Source organism: Dendropsophus ebraccatus, chromosome 5 (assembly GCF_027789765.1).
Source record: "Dendropsophus ebraccatus isolate aDenEbr1 chromosome 5, aDenEbr1.pat, whole genome shotgun sequence".
NCBI lineage: Eukaryota > Metazoa > Chordata > Amphibia > Anura > Hylidae > Dendropsophus > Dendropsophus ebraccatus.
The window spans coordinates 44,551,081-44,566,395 of NC_091458.1; the positions used below are offsets into that span (position 1 = coordinate 44,551,081).

At 41.5% G+C, this 15,315-nt stretch overlaps 1 long non-coding RNA gene across 1 annotated transcript; it reads right to left on the bottom strand.

The window, feature by feature from the left end:
- Window positions 1-221: 221 nt before the first annotated feature.
- On the bottom strand, window positions 222-7,879 carry LOC138794224 (uncharacterized). Its single transcript, XR_011363382.1, has 3 exons — window positions 7,801-7,879; window positions 3,023-3,117; window positions 222-304 (listed from the first exon to the last, which is right to left on the bottom strand). It is a non-coding gene; the product is annotated as an uncharacterized lncRNA (long non-coding RNA).
- Between the last annotated feature and the right edge of the window lie 7,436 nt (window positions 7,880-15,315).

The following is a 15,315-nucleotide window of genomic DNA, read 5'->3' on the forward strand; positions in this document are numbered from 1 at the left end:
CTGGACAGTTCCTGACACGGACAGAGATGGCAGCAGAGAGCAGTGTGTCACATTGGAAAGAATACAGCACTTCCTACGGGAAATTCAGCAGCTGATAAGTACTGGAAGACTTAAGATTTTGAAACAGGAGTAATTTAAACCCCTTTAATAAATTTATTACAGATTACATTAAGTTACAATACCACATATTTAAACAGATTTATAGACCTGCTAGCCTGTACCTTTTTATTTACTTTCCAAAACCTCAGAAGGTCAAAGAGGGACTTAGAGTGGTGTTCAGGATCCCTGAGAGTTCCAGCAGTCACTGTATGAAAAGGAAAAAATGTTAGTCTATCTCCTTCAATATATTTTAAAGCGACTTTGTACCCACAATCTGACTCCCCCAAACCGCTTGTACCTTCAGATAGCTGCTTTTAATCCAAGATCTGTCCTGGGGTCCGATCGGCTGGTGATGCAGTTATTGTCCTAAAAACAACTTTAAAAATTGCAGCCCTGTGTTAAATTGGCGTGGCCTAGAGTGTCTGTGCATTAGGATAGAGACACTTCTCCATCCCTCCATCCCTCCATCCCTCCGTCCCTCCTCCCAGCCCTCTTCACTGTTAGGAATGCCCCAGGAACATTTTTTACTATTCATCACCAGTGTGAACACTGCACATGAGCTGGATCGTTAAGGCAGCTGTGCTGTGTTCATACAGGTGATGAATAGAAAAAAATGTTCTAGGGGCATTCCTAATGGTGAAGAGGGCGGGGAGGAGGGATGGAGAAGTGTCTCTATCCTAATGCACAGACACTCTAGGCCACGCCAATTTGACACAGGGCTGTAAGATTAAAAGTTGTTTTTTAGGACAATAATTGCATCACCTGCCGAACGAACCCCAGGGCAGATCTTGGATTAAAAGCAGATATTTGAAGGTACAAGCGGTTGGGGGGGGGGGGGAAGATTGTGGGTACAGAGTCACTTTAAAGCTAAGAGTAGGGGTCAACTTTTACCTTTATTCAGAAGTTGATCCAGTACTGAAATATGCCTTTTTCTCTCTTGGTAAAGTCTTATTAAATGTATCTTCATAAGTATCAAAAGATCCTAACTTTGATGGTCTAGATCTATAACTTATTCCTAGCCTTCCTTTCTGCATCTGAACATCCATTACATCACCGGCCTGAGGGTAAGCTGCAGCATTCTCTGCTCGGTGCTTTATTCTTCTTGCTTTATTTGCCACCCTATGCTGTGCTTTGTAGACTTATCTTCTATATAAACTAGCATATAAACGTAAAGGGGTACTCTGGAAAAATGTTTTCAATTGTTGACAAATACAGATTTATAAATTACTTCTACTTAAAAACCACAAGTCTTCTGCCCTGTTGGAAGTAGTGTATTCTTTCTAGTCAGTTTCCACAATGTCTTTTTTACATGGAAAACGTCCGTTGTTATAAAAATTATCAAAAGACTGACGTCTTCCATGTAAAATAGACATTGTGGAAAAATAACCTTACACAGTGCTCTCAGCTGCCATCTTAGTCTGTGTGAGGAACTGTCCAGAGCAGTTGGAAATCCCCATAGAAAATTTCTCCTATGCTTGAAAGTTCCTGCCATGGACTGAGGCGGCAGCAGAGAGCACAGTGTTGAACTCTAAAAATTACACCACTTCCTGTAGGACATACCGCAGCTGACAAGTACTGGAAAGATTGATTTCTTTAAATAGAAGAAATTTACTAATCTGTATAACTCTCTGATATCAGTTAAGTAAAAAAAAAAAATGTGATCTGACCAGAAGCTCATCAGTAATGTATGTCCGAGGCATAGCTATAAGTGGTGCATAGGTAGTCATTACAATCAGATCCTATTGTCTGCATGGCCCCAGTGGCCCCTTTGCCACCTATGAAGACATCAATGGTGTAAACAGTAGGTGGGGGGGCCTGTTGTAGATTTTTGGATTGGGGTTCATGTTATTGCTATCTCATGTCACAGTTGTTTTTTTTTTTTTTTACAGCAAACAAAATGCTTGTAACCTACAGATAATGAGAAATGGGCATTGTTAGGTCCACACCACACATATACTGAGGCAGAAGGGTCACAATAAGGGGGTCTGGAAAGTACACTATGTCTTATTGGTGAACCTTGCTGACACTGTGAACTGTCCCTTCTGAAATCCATTCTCCAGCATATGCAGGATACATCTGTCAGGTTTTTCAGTCTACGTCATTTCTCCGGCTTGTGGAACTTCATACCACAGTAATATTTTACGAATAACTTTGAGTTACATTCCTGTCTTATAAATCACCAAGTCTGAAAATTCCTTTGTCTGCAGACACTGACTAAGCAGATGGTCATATGATGAGTTAGGGAAAACCAACATACTGGATCAGCTTATTAGACTACACAAAACATTCCCTGTTTGTTAGTTGGGTAACAGTAAGTCTGTCAGGCTTTAGTCTTGACGCTACTCACGATACGGTGAGAAGTTCACTCCCAGCTAGGACATAGCACAACAAATAGGAGCTTTATCATTGCAAATTAAATTTTCTAATAGATTCCTTTATGAACACTTTATGGCCAGTGTGCTTAAAGGGGTACTTTAGATTATTTTTTTTCTTCTTCAAATAAACTGGTATCAGAAGGTTATACAGATTTGTAAATTACTTCTGTTTAAAAATCCAGTACTTGTGAGCTGCTGTATGTGCTACAGGAAGTGGTGTATTCTTTCCAGTCTGCCACAGTGTTTCTGCTGCCACCTCTGTCTGTAATAGGAACTGTCCAGAACAGGAGCAAATCCCCATAGAAAACCTCTCCTGCTCTGCACAGTTCCTGTGACAGACAGGGGTGGCAGCAGAGAGCACTGCGTCACACTGGAAACGATGCACCACTTCCTACAGGCCATAGAGCAGCTAATAAGTATGGGAAGAACCTCTTATTCTTGCTGTTGGCTACCATGAGAAAACATTATATTTATACATTTTACATATTTATACATTTATGCAAAAAGAGGTTAGCAGTCTATTAAAGTGAAACAAGCAATGACTTTACCTGCAAGTGCAATATATGTTTACATCCCTTCAATTCACCCCTGCATGGTATACGCCACCATACTTCCATACACATCTCTGTCATGTCTATGGAACCTTAAAGAAAAGTTACAGGAAATATTCCTAGAATTCAATTCAATTCCAAGTATTTTATCTTGACATCAGTTTTATATTCTGTGGTTTTCCCCAGAAAAATGTTTAGGGAAAAAATACCACCATGACTATGCTCAGAACCACTGTAAAACCACAGCAGAAAGTAATGCAACGTGTAAATCAAGATTCATAACTTCACCTAGGAGTCAAAGCTTAATTAAAATGCCCTGTATGAACCTTCCCTGTAGAACTAAATATTTAACCAAAATGTTTTTTGTAATTGCATATGTATCATCAATATTTAGTGATGAGGGAACTTCCTGAACGTTCAGCATTTGACTCCCAGTGGCTGGAGAAGTTGTATGCAGCCCTATAAAATTCTGAAGTCCTGGAAACAGCCCACGGCTTATGGCTATAGCCATGTTTTCCTGCATTCCCTAGGACTAAATCCAACTGCATGCCGAGCGTTTGGCTTAGGACAAACCCAAATGTTTGGCAGGTTGGCTCATCACTACCAATATTTTCTGCAGTACTGACTCCCTGTCCCCTATTGGGCCAGATATCAGTGCAGTAGTGCAAAGATTTGAACAGTTTTGGTGCCCCTGGCATCTAAATGAATGATAATTAGGGATGAGCAAACTTTTGAAAATTTCGGTTTGGTTCGATCCGGTGAACTTTTGTGAAGTTCAGATTCGGCCGAACCAAACCTAAAACGAACCTTGCAATAACGGCTGAATAATTGCAGCTACAATAGTGGGAGTCTGATAGGGTATAGTTTAGATTTAGTTGCAGTTGCTATTACAATGAAAAAAGTAGAAAAAAAACAAAGTGCAGAAATAGTGAAAAAAAATTAGCCAAGGTGTAAGTGATTACACAGGACATAGGACACAAAGTTCCTTGGACCCAGTAGGGTGGAAAACAGACATTTGACAGTGGAACCAGCAGCAGTAATAGTACTGTATTGGACCCAGTGTGGAGGAGGGGGAGGAGGAGGAAGCAGTAGCACTTGATTGCAAACAGCCCAGTATGGTTGAAAAGAGACTATTGGAGGAGGCGGCACCACTTGATTGCACCAAGCCCAGTATGATTTAGAACAGACTATTTGAGTAGGAGGAGGCAGTACCTGATTGCACCCAGGCCAGTATGATTGCGAACAGACTATTCATGGAGGAGGATGGTCAGCCTTGGAGTGGTGACCTTGGATTCCTCGCTGATGAGGTTGTTCACCGCACTTTTAAGAACACGGACGAGTGGGATGATGTCGTTGATGCCTGCTCACAGAGTCGCGTCCTCAAAAGGGATCAACAATTGGCACGACATGTTCAAAGAAACCTGTGCACTATGAGGTTTATCACATGTGCCATACAAAGTGTATGACTCCCTGCTGCACTGCAGAGAAAAGGTTCCTCCCTTTGTGGGCTACAACACTTCCCACCGTTAGTTGACCTTGGCTCAGCCATTCATATATCTCCTACCTGATGGTCCGGAGGAGCTCCTGCCCACTGTGGCTTCGTTCACCCAGGCTCACAAAATGGAGGACAGCCTGAGAGCGCCAGGCCTGACATCGTTGGTAAGACACCGGGGCAGGTTGGACTGCAGTCAAAGTGGTGGATGGTTGCAAGCTGGTGGAGGCAGAACTTTTGCAGAACTGGCCCCCTAAAGCACCGGGGAAGTGACAGTGGCAAGAATGGGCTAACTTTCTGGTGGTCTTCTGGGGGAATGTTGACCCAATGGGCAGTAACAGACATGTAGCAGTAACAGACATGTACTGCCCTTGCCCATAATTGAAGGACCAGACATCAGCACTGGGGTGCACGGTCTTGGACACCAAGATACCCAATGAGTCACCAACATTTTTCTAAACAAATGTGCAGTGATGGGACAGCTGATGGGACTTTTTTTTTTAAACTTTTTTTGTTTCTGGAACAGTTTTTTTTGGACCTTTTTTAGTTTCTCGGACAGTGATGGGACTTTTTTTTGGACTTTTTTTTTTTAAACTTTTTGTTGTTGCAGCTAAACGGGGTTCTCCTATTTTTTTAACCTGATTGTAAAGATATGAACTGATTTTCCCTTAATAAATTTGATAAGCTTGAACATTGAAGTTGCTTTCATGTGTCTTGGTTAATACTCACAGACAGCTGTCACATTACATTTTTGATTAGGCAGCACCCAGGTATATCTGAGGAGACTAATTTAATATCTCACCCTAACACACATCTTGATATTCACAGAAAACCAGGATACAAGGGATTATAGGAGTAATAATCCCTTGTATCCTGGTCCATTCTGTGAAAAAAGTACAATTTTGCGTTGCCGTTTGTTATTTTTACAAGATTCGTCACAAACTTTCTCAAAGTCCGGTTCGGCGCCGAACCGAACTTTTTCCAAGGTTCGTAACGTAACTGGTTCGTAACGGTTCGGTTCGCTTATCCCTAATGATAATGCTGGTAACTCCGAACTCTGTTCACTGTTAAGTAGCACATCGACCATATTTACAGACCATGCATAGAACGTGTGAATGCTCCCTTAGACTGGGGCCCACTGTGACTTTCATCGATATTGTATGTAGCTTACGGTCACCGGACAAGACATGGAGAAATATACATATTATCTAGTTATGACATTTAATTTATCTAAAGCTGCAGTTTTAATATACAAAATGTACAGGTTATTATGTATAATGTATGCATAACCCACTAAGGCAATAACATAAGTGTTATTAGACAGGAAGTCAGCTGTGTGTAGGAAAATATCTCCCTGTAGAGTCAAGACTTTAGTGTATTGTCAGTATATTCATTGTTATTATTGACTCTCTATGAGTCTATATGATGGCACACAGAATCTTTTTGGGTATATATTGTGGATTAATAGGTATTGTGTAGGATGCCTCCATGGGGTGTTGTAGTCGAGAATATCTGCATAATACTCCAAGCAATAGAGTAAACACAATTTTTATACTTTATGCAATTGTGTGCATTGGTTTGTACAGTAAGATACAACGTACATTGCATTCAACTTCTATTTGTCTTTATACTTGGACTTCAAATTGAGTCTCAGGGCACCTGTCATGAATGTGCCTGGGATGAACTCCGTGCGCCCCTCAGCTCATGCTGCGCGGCTGAGATGGCGCTGATATTCAGTGTTTAGTATGTCTTTAGCAGTAACCTGAACCTTGTCTGAACACTGCTCTATTTCCTTCTGTGTGTTCAGCCACACCCGCTTTGCCTGAGATACTCCTGGCCACTCCGGAGTTAACTCTGATGCTGGTTAGCTAGTCTGACAGACTGTTCTCCCTGCCAGTCAGGTTGCTCTTGCCCCAGGTGTTCTGAGGAGATTAGGGGTCTGGTCCTATCAGCTCCTGCACTGGACCTCTGGTCTCCTATATAGTGTCTGCCAGCCTGCCTCTCACTGCCGGATATTGAGCTTGTCTCTGCCTGGTTCTGTATTTGCTATTCTTGCTCTGTTTATTCTGACTCTGCTTTGTATTTCTGACCATTCCTGCTTGCTCCCTTCCCCTGACCATATTGCCTGTTTATTGACCTCGCCTTTGGATTGTGATTTTGTACTTTTGCTGCCCGATTGTTGTGACCCAGACTGTCGACCATCCTTTATTGTGTTTTGTCTGTCTGTCTTGTCTTTGTGTCCCACCTAGCCAGTGCAGGGACTGACGCCCAGTTGCTCGCCGCCATCTTAGGGCGGATTGTGGCAAATAGGTAGAGGACAGTGGGCGGGGCTGAGCTTAGGGCTCACTGTGTTGTGTTGTCTTGCTGTCCGGATCCTGACAGCACCCTTTTATTATGGAAATAAACGTAAAATGACATATCTGAATACCCAAGCAAGTAATGGGTGAGTGGGACCTAAATTTTAGGCTATTCCTGCAACAAGACCGCCATCTTGAAAACCACCATATTGGATCAAGTTTTTCCAATGTAAGGTGATCATGTAGCATATCAAAGAAGAATTGTCTCAGACATCTTTTTTCACAATCAGATTTGCAATATTTCTTGTGGTTCAAAAGTTATTAGAGAATTGCAGCGAAAATTTTTATTAAAGTATTGTATTGCCCCCCCCCCCCCCAAAGTCATACAAATCACCAATATACACTTATTACGGGAAATGCTTATAAAGTGCTTTTTACCTGCACTTACTACTGCATCAAGGCTTCACCTCCTGGATAACATGGTGATGTCACTTCCTGGATAACATGGTGATGTCACTTCCTAGATAACCTGGTGATGTCACTTCCTGGATAACATGGTGATGTCACAGCCCGACTCCCAGAGCTGTGTGGGCTGTGGCTGCTGGAGAGGATGATGGCAGGGGGATGCTCAGTGTCCCTCCAGTGCCCTGTGTCCCTCAGTGTCCCCCTGCCATCAACCTCTCCAGCAGCCACAGCCCGCACAGCTCTGGGAGTTGGGTCGTGACATCACCATTTTATCCAGGAAGTGAAGCCTTGATGCAGTAGTAAGTGCAGGGAAAAAAGCACTTTGTAACAATTTCCCGTAATAAGTGTACTGTATATTGGTGATTTGTATAACTTTTTGGGGGCAATACTTTAATAAGTATTATCGCCGAACTTCTCCTATAACACAGAAAGTTGCAACAAGTTCCCTGTGATGCACAGCTATTTGACTTGTTCAATGTATTGTGTCTGATGCTGAACACAGAGCTGAAGGCTTCAGTTACCTGTAACGAACAACAAATATTTGGAGTAGACACTGGTGCTAGAGCCCTTCTACGATACAAATGCTTCCTCTGACTACTGGATCCATGCATCGTCTTCTGTTGGGATATCCTGTTGAACCAAACATCATTTGCTATATCAGAGCATATCAATAAATACATCAGAGCCCTGGAACACAGTTGCATGATGTTTTATTATAGAATAAATGTTCTTTCATCTTCTACCTTTTTAGGGGTCCGAAAGTCCCCACTTTGAGAACTATTAGGCGCTGTATTACTGGGGGGGTGTCAAACAGGTAAGAAATGGTAATGGGTCAAAAGAACATAAGAACATAAAATAATTTGTGAGTTTCTTGCAAATCCGTATTGAAGTGATGCAACTGTCTAGTACTCCTTAAAATGCTTGTTCACAATTTTTGAAAGTGCCATAGATTTGTAATTTACTTCTATTAAGAAATCTCAAGTTTTCCAGTACTTATCAGCGTCTGTATGTCCTGCAGGAAGTGATGTATTCTCTCCAGTCTGACACAGTGTTCTCTGTTGCCACCACTGTCCATGTCAGGAACTGTCCAGAGCAGTAACAAATCCCCATAGAAATCCTCTCCTGCTCTCCAGACTGGAAAGAATACACCGCTTTTTGCAGAACATACAGTAGCTGATAAGTACTGAAAGACGAGATAGAAGTAAACTTGAGATTTTTAATAGAAGTAAATTACAAATCTCTGGCTCTTTCTGGCACCAGTTGATTTGAAAGAATTTTTTTTGGGTGAACTACCCCTTTATATCTCTAAACTAGATCTAACCACATCTGCACAGTGATATATAGCACATCATTATGAATATATGTATTTGTCACATTAGATGAAATCTAATAAAATGTAGGCGTTAAGGAGGACTAGATGAGTGTACAGTAAAATATCAGATGCTCAGATGTGAGAGATTACATTGTTTACTGAATGTAAACTTAACCAGTTCAGGCTTAAAGTATTTTGTGACTTTCGGGCCATTTTATTTACAGACTTAAAGCAGCACTATCAGCAGTTCTTCCCAGAGAACCTGCTGATAGTGCCGCTTTAAGGGCCTTTTACATAGGACGATTATTGGCCAGGAGAGTTGCAAGAAAGGCTCCTGCGGCCCATAACCAGGCTGTGTAAAAAAAAGGTAATAATAACCCTAAACACAACTCTCATATTAGAGAAACACTGTCCATTATATATTGTGAGGTGAGCAAACTAAGTTTTATCCTATTACCACATTTTTCATTGTAATGTAATTTACAAGTAGTCTCAACAAATGGGTTTCATCAGCAAGAAAGCTTCAACAGCTGATTAATTTTTCCAAGTTTAAAAAAAAAAAGTGATGTTATGGGAACAGTAAAGCAGTTTAATTACTTTAATATGTACAGTATCGTTGGCAGGGCAAAAGCCATACGAGGTATACCGAAAAACATTTCAAGATTATCAGCAAGCAGCAAACTACAGGAAGTCACCACTACATCCTACAAAAAGCAACAATGTTTAAGGGCAAAAGGGGAGTTTTTCTATTTTGTTACCATCCATGATGGAGATGGCAAATTACCATAATACTCACCTTGACAACGTTTTACAAGTTCTGATTACACTCTTTTATATAGTTAGCTGTGGGAGAATATTGAAGAAATAGCCTTTAGTGATAATCTCTTTAGTGATCTTTAAAGGGGTATTCCACTCAAACATAACCTTTGATATGTTGGTGCCCATGGTGAGAGAAAAAATTTATTCCATACTTGTTATTATCTATTCAGTCTCCTCCCCCAGTTCTCAGCTGCTGCTTTCTGCTGCTTTCTGCTGAAGACACAAAAATCTCTGTGCGAGCCTTTCTCTCTGTCTACCCCCCCTCCCTTCTGAGACAGCTGATGTAAACAAGTCCCTGGCAGGATATATCTGCAACTTTGTAGCTTCTTTGTAATGCTGGGAGGGTTATTTTGAAGTCAAATTGCTAATGAATTCACCTCCCAGCCCTCCCAGCATTACAAAGATGCTACAATGTTGCAGCTAAAGCCTGCCAGTGACTTGTTTACATTAGTTTGTTACCAATATATAATTAACCCTTAGGGGACACAGCCAGTTTTCATTTTTGCGTTTTCGTTTTTCCCTCCTCGTGTATATAAGGCCATAGCGCCTGCATTTTTCCACCTAGAGACCCAAATGAGCCCTTATTTTTTGCGCAACTAATTGTACTTTGCTATGGCAGATGTAATTTTTGCCTAAAATGTGCCAGGAAACCAGAAAAAAATTATATGTGTGGTGAAATTGAAAAACAAAATGTTTTTTTTTTATTTGGGGGGGGGGGGGTTTGTTTTTACTATGTTCGCCCTGGGGTAAAACTGACTCGTTATATATGTTCCTTAAGTTGTTACGATTACAACGATATGTAACATGTATAACTTTTATTTGATTTGATGGCTTGTAAAAAATTAAAACCTTTTAAAGAAAATATATGTTCCTTAAAATCGCTCCATTCCCAGGCTTATAGCGCTTTTATCCTTTGGTCTATGGGTCTGTGTGAGGTGTAATTTTTTGCGCCATGATGTGATCTTTCTATCGGTACCTTGATTGCGCATATATGACTTTTTGATCGCTTTTTATTACAATTATTCTGGATTTGATGCGACCAAAAATGCGCAATTTTGCACTTTGGGATTTTTTTGTGCTGACGCCGTTTATTGACGAGATCAGGAATGTGATTAATTAATAGTTCGGGCGATTACGCACGCGGCGATAGCAAAAAATAAATGGGGAAAGGGGGGTGATTCAGACTTTTATTAGGGGAGGGGATTTTGTGTTATTAAAAATACATTTTTCTTTTACTTTACACATATACTAGAAGCCCCCCTGGGGGACTTCTAGTATATGCACTCTGATCTCTCATAGAGATCCATGCAGTATAGTTATACTGCATGAATCCATGAGATCGGTGTTCTATTACTTTTGGCTGCTGCAGCCAAAAGCAATAGAATGCCGAGCCGGGATCAGCGCCATTACGGAGCAGACCCCGGCCCGGGATGGATGCGGGGATCGCCCCCCCCGCAATCGCGCCGCAGGGGGGCGATCCCCCCACTAGACCACCAGGGATGCATTTGAGCAAGTATTTAGAAGCAACTGTAAACTTTGACAGCTGCTTCTAAGTACTTAATTAGCGGGCACGGCGATCGGACCGTGCCCGCTAATAGCCGCGATCCCGGGCTACATGCGGCACCCGCCGCGCGACCCCCCTCTGAACTCCCATAGCGGCACGAGGACGTTCAATAACGTCCTGGTGCAGCTATGGGTTAATCAATGAATTAACATATTTATTTATGTCACATTGTAACAGTCAGAATCACTTCTGCCATGAGGCGAAATGAGTTTATTGCTTAGGGCGGCAGCTTTGTAGAGTGGCATGTTTTATGGAGTGGCCATGAATGATACTGTGTGCTACACACTACTGACTTCATTGACACTGTGGCCTGCAGATGATAGCTGGACACAGAGGTAGAATGCAAGGAAGTGAGGACTGGAAACACTTTGCAGGTATTGCTATATGCTTCAGATATCACTACACTACAAGTAATCACTACCCCATTATATGGAGCACAGGGTGTAATGGTAGTATGACTATGAATAAGATCACCACAAGTAGTCATTATACACTCAATGTATAATCTTGTATACGTCAGGTCCTTTTATTATTGGAGAAGCAAAAAAGATTGAAGAATTGTTTACACACTCATGAAATTGGAAACTTTAAAGCTTTTTCTGTCTTGTCCTCACCAAGGATCATAGGTAGTACGGAAACAGGGTGATTTATGGTGGGGCTGGATTGTGTATGTTTCGGTCTAGAGTTACGACAGGGCTGGGACAAGGAGATTTGGTGCCCTAGGTGGAGAGGGCAAATGATATCCCCCTCCCCCACACACACACATACACACAAAAAATTATATATCTGCATAAAAAAGAAATATATACACATTTTTAATTACAATAAGTTCAGGTTCACACAAACTTAAAAGCTTGCTATTTGATTGCTGATGGTTGGAGAAGATGGATGCATAGGCTGCAACTCTGGCTGCAATTATGCAACTCTGTGCCCCATATAGTAGTTAGGCAAACCACGGTGCTCCTCTACATAGTCCCTACACAGTATAGCCCCCACAGAGTGAATAGTCCCCCACATAGTGTATCCCCCACAGTGTATAGCCCCCACAAAGAGTATAGCCCAAGTAGAGTGTATAGCCCCCACATAGAATATAGCAGGGGTCCCCAAACTTTTTACACAGGGGGTCAGTTCACTGTCCCTCAGAGCAGGGGTGGAGGTGGAGTGGTGGATCATACTGCTCATCTGTCTCTGATCCAGGGGAGGAGCATTGGGGGTGGCTTAGGATGCTGGGAGGTGTAGTTCTACCACCACCGAACATGAGCATGCTGGGAGCTGTAGTTCTACCACAGCCACACAGGAGCATACTGGGAATTGTAGTTCTACCACAGCCACACAGGATCATGCTGGGAATTGTAGTTCTACCTCAGCCACACATAAGCACTAACACATACACACACACACACACACACACTAACACACACACACACTTACTCCATTACCACACATACATATACTCACCCACACAGCAGTAGCAGTGGAGGGTGACACTCTCCCTGAGCAGAGGATCATACTCCTCATCTGTCTCCGTCAGGAGGGGTGCGGGGGTTGTTGGCTGGAAGATGCTGTGGGGGGCGGGGGATGGTGCCAGGCTGCAGGGACATGCCTGGGGGAAAGGAGCTTTCTCCTTTCTCCTTGCTGTGTCTCAGCAAGGCTGCTGCGCAGAGGCGGGGGCTGGATGAATGAATTGCGCCCCCTGTAATAAACCACCAGATGGCGCCTAGGCCATCGCCTAAACCTGCCTACCCTTTTTCCCGGCCCTGAATTACGCACATGCGTACAAATTATTTAGGTGCAAATCGTAAATTACACAGTTGCATACGTTTTGATCTAGAGTTATGTACGTGTGTACAGATTATAAGGTGCAAATTGCACAGTTGCGTACATCGTGAAATAAACGTTTGTATGTTCGAATATGTTAAAAAAATGATTGTTATAACCATTCCGATCATCGAACACATTGTTCGTGATCAGCATACACAAACAATTAGCGCCATGATCGTATAAACATACAAACATGTTCGCTCATCACTAGTAAACATTGGTTGCTCCATCACCCATCACCCATCAAGTTACACCTGCACCTCAAAAGGCAATGAGCTTCTTTTACTCTTTAGTGTGTGTTCTCCTGTTCTTGTATGAGCTATTTGTGGAAGATGACTTCAATTCCTGGGCTAGACTGGGTGGACCTAGGAGACAGGTTGAATTAAAGTAGGATAAAGGTTATATTGTACACAAAGCCAATCTTCACTGAAATGTGCCTCAATATGTGGCCTTAGACTAATCCAAGATTTTTACAACCCAAATTTTTTCCAAAAACCCCTTTCAATCTAGCGCACACTTGTCTGGGATACTTCTATAACATGTTACGTGAAATAAATGGAGTATGTTATCAATGTACCGTCACCACTGATGGATGCTTTCTAGGGTTCTAGACCTGAAGGGATATGAGGATGAGCAGTAAAGCAAAACTATTCATACACATAGGATGTAGGACATGTTTCTCAGCCACCATCAATCATCGAAACTTCTTTTTTTATTTCATCCCGTAAGATAAATGGGAACACAGTGTAAACTTCTCCTTTTGTTTCTGTTTGATCTCGGTAAACCTCGTAGACATAAAGAAATTACATGTTCTGATAATTTTGGTAGAATGGCTAAAAAACACATTAAATGGGTCTAGGAAGCAATTAATTGCAATGACTAAAATGAATGTATGTGAAGATTAGAACACTTACGATGTTAAGTCATTTCCACATGAAAGAAGCAAAACTTTACGTCCTGTAATTTTATAATTTTTTTTTCTGGTTGTTTTAAATCACTGAACCTTCAAAAACAATTTGTACAAAAGAACATTGACTTCCAATAATTTGGCATCAATGGCCTGGCTGCAAGTAGACATTAGAAGTATGTATCTAAAGGTCCTTGTGTGCGTACACTTTCTTCCTGTTATTAACCTCTTTCCCATCTAAAAGAACCATAAAGCTTCTATTTTTCTGTAGAAAGAGAAAGGGTTTGTTTTTTGTGGGGTAATTTTTAATCCCTTCATGACCAAAGGTCATTGATTCGCGGATGTCCAGGTCAAATTGAAGCAGTGTTGCTCCTTGCCTTCTAAGAGCCATAACATTTTTATTTTTCCACCTACAGGGCTGGTTAGGCTGTCATTTTTTGTCGCCATGATTTCTAGTTTTTATTGCTATTGTATAAAAATTTTCATCACTTTAAAACATTTTTTTTTTCTGATATATAATTTTAAACAATTAGAAATCCTGGTGTTTACATTTCTCTTTTCGGTTACGCTGTTCACCATAAAGGAAAAACATTGTTCTAGTTTAATAGATCGGACAATTCTGCATGCTATGATATATAATATGTTTATTTTTTTATATTTTTTTTTATATTTTATTTGTATAATATGAAAGTAGGTAATTTAAATGTTCATTGGGGCTTTATTTTATTAGGTTTTTTTTAAAATATGTTTTAAAACATTTAAAAAAATGTTTTTTTTTACACATATGGGGACTTTTTTATGCAATGCTCAAATTGCATATACTGAACAATGGCTCCGTAGTCATTACCTCCGGCTTCTGGGATTTCACTCTGTAGAGAAATCTGCTGCGATACTCTGTCCTGTCATTTTCTATGGATCTACATTCTTGCAGCCAAATTTCATTCCGCTGTGAGAAAGAAGCTCCTGTCCACTTCACCCACCAGCTGCAAAGATACATTACCCGCCTGCGCTCCTGCTTGCTTCTCAGACTCCCTGGCGTCCCTCTCAGCCAATCAGTGCACTATCCCGCCGCAGCCACTGATTGGATAAGAGGGACGTCAGGGAGCCCGAGAAGCGAGCGGGAGCGCAGGCGGGTAATGTATGCTCTTTCTCACAGCGGAATGAAAATGGAACTTACAGAGTGAAATCCACTGTGATGTGATAAGTGTGAAACTGGCAGAGAATTTGTATGCTGAAATTTGGAGCAAACGTGCAGTTCTGCAACTTTGAGGGGTTTTATTTTCAATTTGTTCATTTTGATAAACTGACGTATAATCGTAAAAACTTAAAAAGAAAAAAAGAAACACAGGGAAACTAATCGAAATGCAGAGATACCAGGACACCATAGAATCTTTGCTTAGGCAAGGTGGAGCCACTATTGTTGTGTATAATGTACTATGGGTGCCTGAATAGGTGATGACAGGTGATTGGAAGGAGAAGAGTTGGACCCAACCCCTTAGGAGTTAGGAGTGTGTATGTGCCTATGGGCACAGCCCGAAGTAGCAGTGACAGGAGCAAAAGCACAGTAGCAGCATGAACCTGGTGGTGTGGATCAAGGGCAACCTGGTGGCTAG